Genomic DNA, 7,988 nt, shown 5'->3' with positions numbered 1-7,988 from the left:
TCTGAGTTCAAATTCCTCCGAGGTCGACTTTACCCTTTATTCTTTCGGGGTCGAAAGTTGTGTACTAGGGTCGATGTAATCGAATATCCCTGCCCCTAAATTTCAGGCCTTGTACCTATAGTAGAAAGGATTGTTATTATTATTGTTGTTGTTGTTGTTACTATTATTATTATTATTAGTGGTAGTAGTAGTAAACATTGACCTTCAATAACATTTTAACATTCCATCAGACAAAAGTATTTTTCCTCGAGCATAATAATAATAATAATAATAATAATAATAATAATAATAATAATAATCCATTCCACTATAGGCACAAGGTCTGGAATTTTGGGGGAGGGGTTAAGTCGGTTACATTGACACCAGTAATCCATTGGTACTTAATTTATCGACTCCGAAAGGATGACAGGCAAAGTTGACCTCGGCGGAATTTGAACTCAGATGATACTAATAGGCTTAGAAAAAGTAATCTGAAGGGATGCACTGAGGCCCAGGAACAAGTTCTGGTAACTAATTACGCCAAGTTCCAAATAGATAAGAGATGTGAATTACCCATTTGTAGGATGTGTCGCAGTAAAAATGAAACAATGTCACATGTTGTGAGTGAGGGCAACAAACTGGCTCAAAAGGAGGCGCGATAACGTGGCTAAGTTTGTTCACTGAAGACTGTGTGAAAAGTATGGTCTGGGAAGAACACGAAAATGGTACGAATATGAACCAGAAAGCGTCACTGGGAATAATGAATAAAAGATCTTTCGGAATTTCACAATCCTATATGACTCTCAAACTGATGCTCGAAGACCAGACATTGTTGTGGTAGATAAAAGAAAAGAAGAAACCAAGATTATAGATATTGCTATACTTGGGGATGCATACGTAGGTGACAAAGGGATGGAAAAGGTGGCAAAAAACGAGTTACTGAAAGACGAAATTACCAGAATGAAGGTGGCGAGCTGGCAGAAACGTTAGCGCGCCGGGCGAAATGCTTAGCGGTATTTCGTCTGCCGTTACGTTCTGAGTTCAAATTCCGCCGAGGTCGACTGTGCCTTTCATCCTTTCGGGGTCGATAATTTAAGTACCAGTTACGCACTGGTGTCGATGTAATCGACTTAATCCCTTTGTCTGTCCTTGTCTGTCCCACTCTATGTTTAGCCCCTTGGGGGCAATAAAGAAATAAGAAACATTAGCACACTGGGCGAAATATTTAGCGGTATTTCGTCTGTCTTTACGTTCTGAGTTCAAATTCCGCCGAGGTCGACTTTGCCTTTCATCCTTTCAGGGTCGATAAATTGAGTACCAGTTGCATACTAGAGTCGATCTAATCGACTGCCCCCTCCCACTCTCCAAAAATTTCGGGCTTTGTGCCTAAAGTAGAAAAGAAATTACCAGAACCTGGGCAATAAAGAGAGTAACTGTTATCCCACTAGTTGTAGGTGCATTCGGAGCACTAACGACGAAGTTAGAGACATGTCTCAGTGAAATTGGAATTGACATGAGAGCAGAGTAGGCCTCAAAAAATTGCTCTACTAGGGACAGCAAGAATTTTGAGATTGTCGCTTCGGTGTTGAGTATCTTCCATAAAACTTGGCACCTAAGTAGCAAGTCTTATAACTTGTGGAAAGAGACCCTGTGAGGCATTTGACATCAGGAATCTGTCCACTTTCACAGAATTAACCAGAGCAAGTAAGATAGAGAGCTCTGAGAAGCAGATGATATTTGTAGTAGTAGTAGTAGTAGTAGTAGTAGTATGATCTGCAATATGCCGCGAAAGATATGGATGTAAATGCAGATGAAATTATGGGCAAGGAAGAGTTTAACCAAAGAACTGAGGAAAAGAGAAAAGAAGACTTTCTTCAAATGAGAATGCATGGACAGTTTGAAAGGAATGACAGGACGTTAAGGATAATACAAGATCGTGGGCATGGCTTGAGCGAGGTGATTTGAAGCGTGACACCGAAAGCCTGATCATTGCTGCACAAGACCAGGCACTCGCTACCAATTCTATGAAATTTAACATCTATAAAACTTCTGACACCCAGAAATGCAGACTGGATTTACTCTTTGTCAATGAGAAAGAAAAGAAAATAAGAAAGGTAAGAGTATAAGAAATAGTTACCGAATTTACGATGACTGTTTACACAGTAGGCTTGCTATAAAGATATAATGATTTTATTGAAAGTGACCTCGAAGTTTTTCCAATAGTTTAGGTCGTCTGGCAGCACATGTACTCTGCTTATTCAACCAGCTTCTCTGAATTACGTTTAAACAAGAAATGATTCAACGCCCTTAATGCTACATTTAGTGAATTGTTTAGAATTGGAAATTTTGTCCCACAATGCGAATCCGCATATTTGTGAACAAAATCGTGAATGGCAGATGTTTCATTCTGTTATGATATAGGATGACATCCTGCATGTTGTTAGGTTTCCCAAGATTTTTCGGACCATCACAAGCTGTTTTTGTCTACCTTGTCAAAGGTTGAGTTAGATCGACGAAGACCATATAATGTTCTTGATTTTTTCCAGAATATTTTTCAGTTACGCGATGAAGAGTAGAAATTATATCAGTTGCCCCTCGACCTATTCAAGAAAAATTTTGTGATTCAGAGTAAATGTCATTTATGAGATAAATGATTATTTTATTCAAAATGATGCGAGTGAAGATCTTGCCAACCATAGAATGGAGAATCATGCTGCGTGGGATGTTGCAAACAACTTTCCTACCAGCGTTTTTTAAGAAATGTTTTATGTAAGCGTCACTGTAGTTCCAGAGAAGCTGATCAGCCTTCTAAAGGAAATTTAAATACCACAAAGAGTTTTTGCGCCCGCCTCTTATCCCCGAACTTGTAAATTTAAGGAAGTATGCCACCTTTTCTAGGAATCTTGCTCAAAAGAGTTGTTTAAAAGTGTCCTGGATTTCTTTGAAGCATACTCGACAGGACATCTAAAGTATTTCTGGTTTTTTAAGGGACAGAGATAATTATGCTGTCATTGATTGGAGAGTTGTTATTAAAAACAACTTCAAATTGTACAAACCAATATGATAGAATACATTTCTTATCAGCGAGAATATCAAAAGAGAGTATGAGACGGATGCCATCTTCCATCGGACATGCACTGTTTCAAAATCTCGTGGAAGACCTTGACATCCTTTCTGTTAAAGGCATACAGGAGTTTGACATGTTTAACCGGCTACTAGGATTGCTCCATTCTCGTGCTAGTAATTTGACCCCACCTTTTGCATTTTTTATATGGTTTCTTTTTGAAGGAAGAGTTGTTGTTAATCTACACTTCATGTGAATTGTACATTTTCTCATGAGAAGTTGAGTTTTCGTACCTTTATTTCGTACCTTTATTATCGACACAGTCTTGATGTTTCCTAACTGGGAATCCAATGATTTCAAATGAGGCAGAGTAGATATCTCAGAAGGATTTCTAAGGGGCTTCAAAGCTAACTAACATCTGACTGAATTAGGAACGCATTCAAGTCTCCCCGGATAGCTCTTTCTTCTTATCGCTGGATTTCAGGGACAGAACGTTGATTCTTTTAATGATAATTAAAATTTACCAGGCGTTTTTCGAAGAGGCAAAGAGAAGCGCATGAACTGAACGATAACAGGTGGTAATGAAGTGAGTGTTTGATGCGATATTCCTTCACAATTCGTTTCCTTTTCATGATATAATCGTTCACAAGCCAGCTCTTGGACCTGGAACACACCCTTGATGTTTTATGGTGTTTGACATGTTGCAAAAGTGGTTAGGTGGTTGTAAAATTGTTTTTTGCTGAGTGAGAAGAAGAGCTGTAGTCCATTTGAGCCCATTTTACCAACTGTGAGAATACATAACACGATATTAGGTAGGCAGTGCCAAGCTGAATATTGAATTCCTCCACAGGGGAAAATTTGTCGAGAAATTTTGAAATACCTAACTGCAATAGATAGTAAAGTTTGTCGAGACATAACAAATCGTAAGACAGTCTTGTCTTCAAATTCAAGACTGTAAAGCTACTATTAATTTTGAAAGAAAAAAACAAATATATTTATACGTAACATAAACACATATATTTATGTATGCATATATATATATATATATATATATATATATATATATATATACATATATATATGTATATATATATGTATATGTATGTATATGTATGCATGCATGCATGCACGTATGCGTGTCTGTATGCACGTATGCATATAAATACATGCGTAATATATGTGTATGATGTACGTATGCATGTGTGTATGTATAAATACATAAATATATATATATATGTATCTATATATATATATATATATATATATATATATATATATATATATATATATATATATATAATGTACGCACATTTACACATACACATACATATATAGACATACAGATATTTTATGAGTATGTCAAATGAGTATATAAAGGTTGTGTGTGCATATGCGCACATACATGTATTCAATATCGAAGATAGCAGATATATCTATACTTTTATGTGTTCGCTAATATTACTTAGCTGCCATACACTTTTACAGACATTTAAATTATATACACACATATGTATGTATGTATGTATGTGTATATATATATATTACTAAAATATGTTTTTTATATTACGTTTATGTCAGGGATGTGAGTAAAGATCTTATAGAATGTGAAGGAAATTGGAGAATTTAGAAAGTAAAAAAAACAATCTCTCCTTTTTTTGTAATTCTCTTTTCTGTATGATTTTCTCTCTCTTCCTAAATTTGAATGTTTTTTTTTTATATTCATCTCTTTTCCACCTTAAGCTGTGACATCTGTGCATTGAAAAGGTTGGCGAAAATCTGTGGTAAATGAGACGTTCTATATTGACCAATGAGCAGTGGAATGTGAAGGATTATTAAACCAAATTATTGCCTTGAGGAATAATTCTTGTCCCTCTGTGCAGTTTCTACAGCCTGGCAATTTCTCATGGAACTTTACAGTCCATTAATTTTCGTTTTTATAATAATAATAATAATAATAATAATAATAATATTAACAAAAACAACAACAACAACAACAATAATAATAATAATAATAATAATAATAATAATAATAATTTGTCTGACACGAGAAAAGTTGCAAAACGGAAAAAGGTGAACGTAAAATGGTCTGTTACATATGATTACAACACAAAGATATATGATATAGATATTACAAAAATACATATATTCCAACATGCATGCGTACACACATGCATGCTTCCATACTTACATACATATATAAGTATATATGTAAATACATATTTATATAAGTATATATGCAGATACAGTTACACACATATATGCATATATATGTACATATATATGAGTGCGTGCGTGTGTGTGAATGTGTATGTATGTGTGTGCGAGAGAGAGAAGGAGAGAGAGAGAGAGAGAGAGAGAGAGAGAGAGAGAGAGAGAGAGAGAGAGAGAGAGAGAGAGAGAGAGAGTAGCTACTTAGCTTATAATCTAGCAACACCCCTCAAATGGTTCAGTGGAGACTGTGTTGTTGCCATACAAAAAATATCACACCCTAAAATAACTGGAAGTAATTTATCATCGATAATGGCTGGAAGGCATTCATTTCCAAGTTCTGTTCGTGCAAGAGTATCATTGAAAACTGTAAAAAGTGCCTTTGCATGACACACTCTCTGTTAGTTCTGAATTCTTTATGACTGCAACCAAAGATTTTGTCCTGTAGCCAAATGAATTTCATCAAACTTTCCTGAATTCTACAACCACCCACTCCTATACTCATGTAATTCGGTAAGTAGTGCTTCTGTATACAAGCCTGTAAAATTCGATTTCGATTTACATTTCAATCTTTATTTCTACAGACAATATATTTCTCCTTGATATAGAAAAAGACAAAATATCCTACCCAGATATTTACTGCAGGAATACATTTATGTTCATAGAATCTGCTAGAAATAGCAGTCAGATTTTTTTTAGAATCGTATTCTACACTCTTTATTAAAAATGAAGAAGTTTATGATAATGTAGTTATATTTTATATTGGAAAAATGGGATATCATGGCTGGAACCACAGCTGAATTAAGGCAACCTTGGGTAAGTCTCAAATTCAGTATCTTTCAAATGATGGATAGACTTATCACCATTCCCACCTGTACAGTGCTGAATTAGTTTCATTTCAGATCCCTGATATAACATTTAAACCTGCATCACCTCTAGTGAAGTAGACTCCTATTAAAAAGTATTTCAATCAGGGCCATCCTGTATTTTTTACTTTTCAAAACAAGACATATCTCAGATAACTCTACCAATATGCTCTTCTCGTTTTTAAGACTTTAGACATGACATAAAATAGCTGGCTGAGAGACTACATTAAAGTCTCATGGTAACTGACATAGGCTCTATGCATAGCCTAATCCCTTACGGACGTCTTCTCTGTATGGTCCCTTCAGTATGAGAACTTATAATAGAGCAAACCTATTCAATTTTAGCACTGTTAGATATGAGAATCTGCAAACGGGAGTACCTGCAAATGGACTTACTTTGACATTTGCCTCTTGTACCGAAAGATTTTAGTTTCATCGACTAGTATTCATCAGATATCTTGTTTTTAACTCCTTATTTCGAATATAATTTTTGACATTCTTAATAGCAAATTCATGGCAATGAGCTGGTAGAATTGTTAGCACACCGGAATTGTTGGCCACCTGATCGGTATTTTGAATAACGATCTTATCCTTATTTATATATTTATTTTGTCGTTATATTCACTACGGTTGTATTTTGACCATATCGCACGAGGAGTTTTAGGCTGGCATTTTAAACTGGTCGTGTGCATACGTGCATATATGTATATATATATATACGTTCGTATATGTCAATATTCATATGTAGTATATATATATATATATTTGTATTTCTGTGCTATCTGAGTATATTCCACTGATGAAGGCAGAGCATTTCTTATGCAGAGCCAGAAATCCGGGATCTGGAATTATCCAGTAATTTTTTGTTGGTTCATTTTGTCTCTTTGTCTTCTCTCCTGGTGCTGTATGAACATTTAATGTGGTTTTAGAGTCAAGTTTTGGGTGCTATTTCAAGCATGGTGGTATCTCATAGATACCCTTAATTATAATTTTAATAATAATTATTACCTTTTGAGGTTTTTATTTCCATGATGGCCACCTGATAAGATCGGTATTTTAAATAAAGATCTTATCCTTATATATATATATATATCTTCCTGATGTCAGCCACTGCGAGAGTGTAATGGGTACTTTTATGTGCAACCATACCCATTACACTCTCGGAATGGTTGGCATTAGGAACGACATCCTTCTGTAGAAAACCATGCCGAATGAGACTGAAGTCTGGTGCAGCCTTCCAGCTTATCAGCCCTAGTCAAAGCATCCAGCCCATGCCAGCATGGACAACAGACGTTAAATGATGATTATGATGATATATACATACATATATATATACGTGTGTGTGTGAGGGTATGTGTATGTATGTATGGATGTATGTATGTATTAGTTCATTTGAAGCATTGGGTCATATAAAGATAAGTCATTTTAGAAGATAACCAAATTCAAATGAAATTAAGAATATTGGTTTCAAATTTTGGCACAAGGTCAGCAATTTCAGGGGAGTTAATAAATCGATTAAGTCAACCCCAGTCAATTTAATCTTCTGAGATTTAATTATGTTCCTGCTTTGCTACAACACCAAGAAATCTCATCTGTTCAAGCTATATTTGAGTGACGCAATTTCAAACAAACCAAAACAAATATATTCATTTTCAATGGGAATTTATACACATACATGCTCACACACACGCGCATACATTCACAAATACACACCCACACAGAGGCACACACACAGGCACACACACACACATACACACACACACACACACACACACACACACACAAATATGTTTATATATTTGCATATGACTTAGTGGTGGGGGTACTACATACTACAGATTTACTTGAAAAAAACTGAAAATTAAAATGCA

This window comes from Octopus bimaculoides, chromosome 1 (genome assembly GCF_001194135.2).
Source record: "Octopus bimaculoides isolate UCB-OBI-ISO-001 chromosome 1, ASM119413v2, whole genome shotgun sequence".
Taxonomy (NCBI): domain Eukaryota; kingdom Metazoa; phylum Mollusca; class Cephalopoda; order Octopoda; family Octopodidae; genus Octopus; species Octopus bimaculoides.
This window is presented reverse-complemented; position numbering follows the sequence as displayed.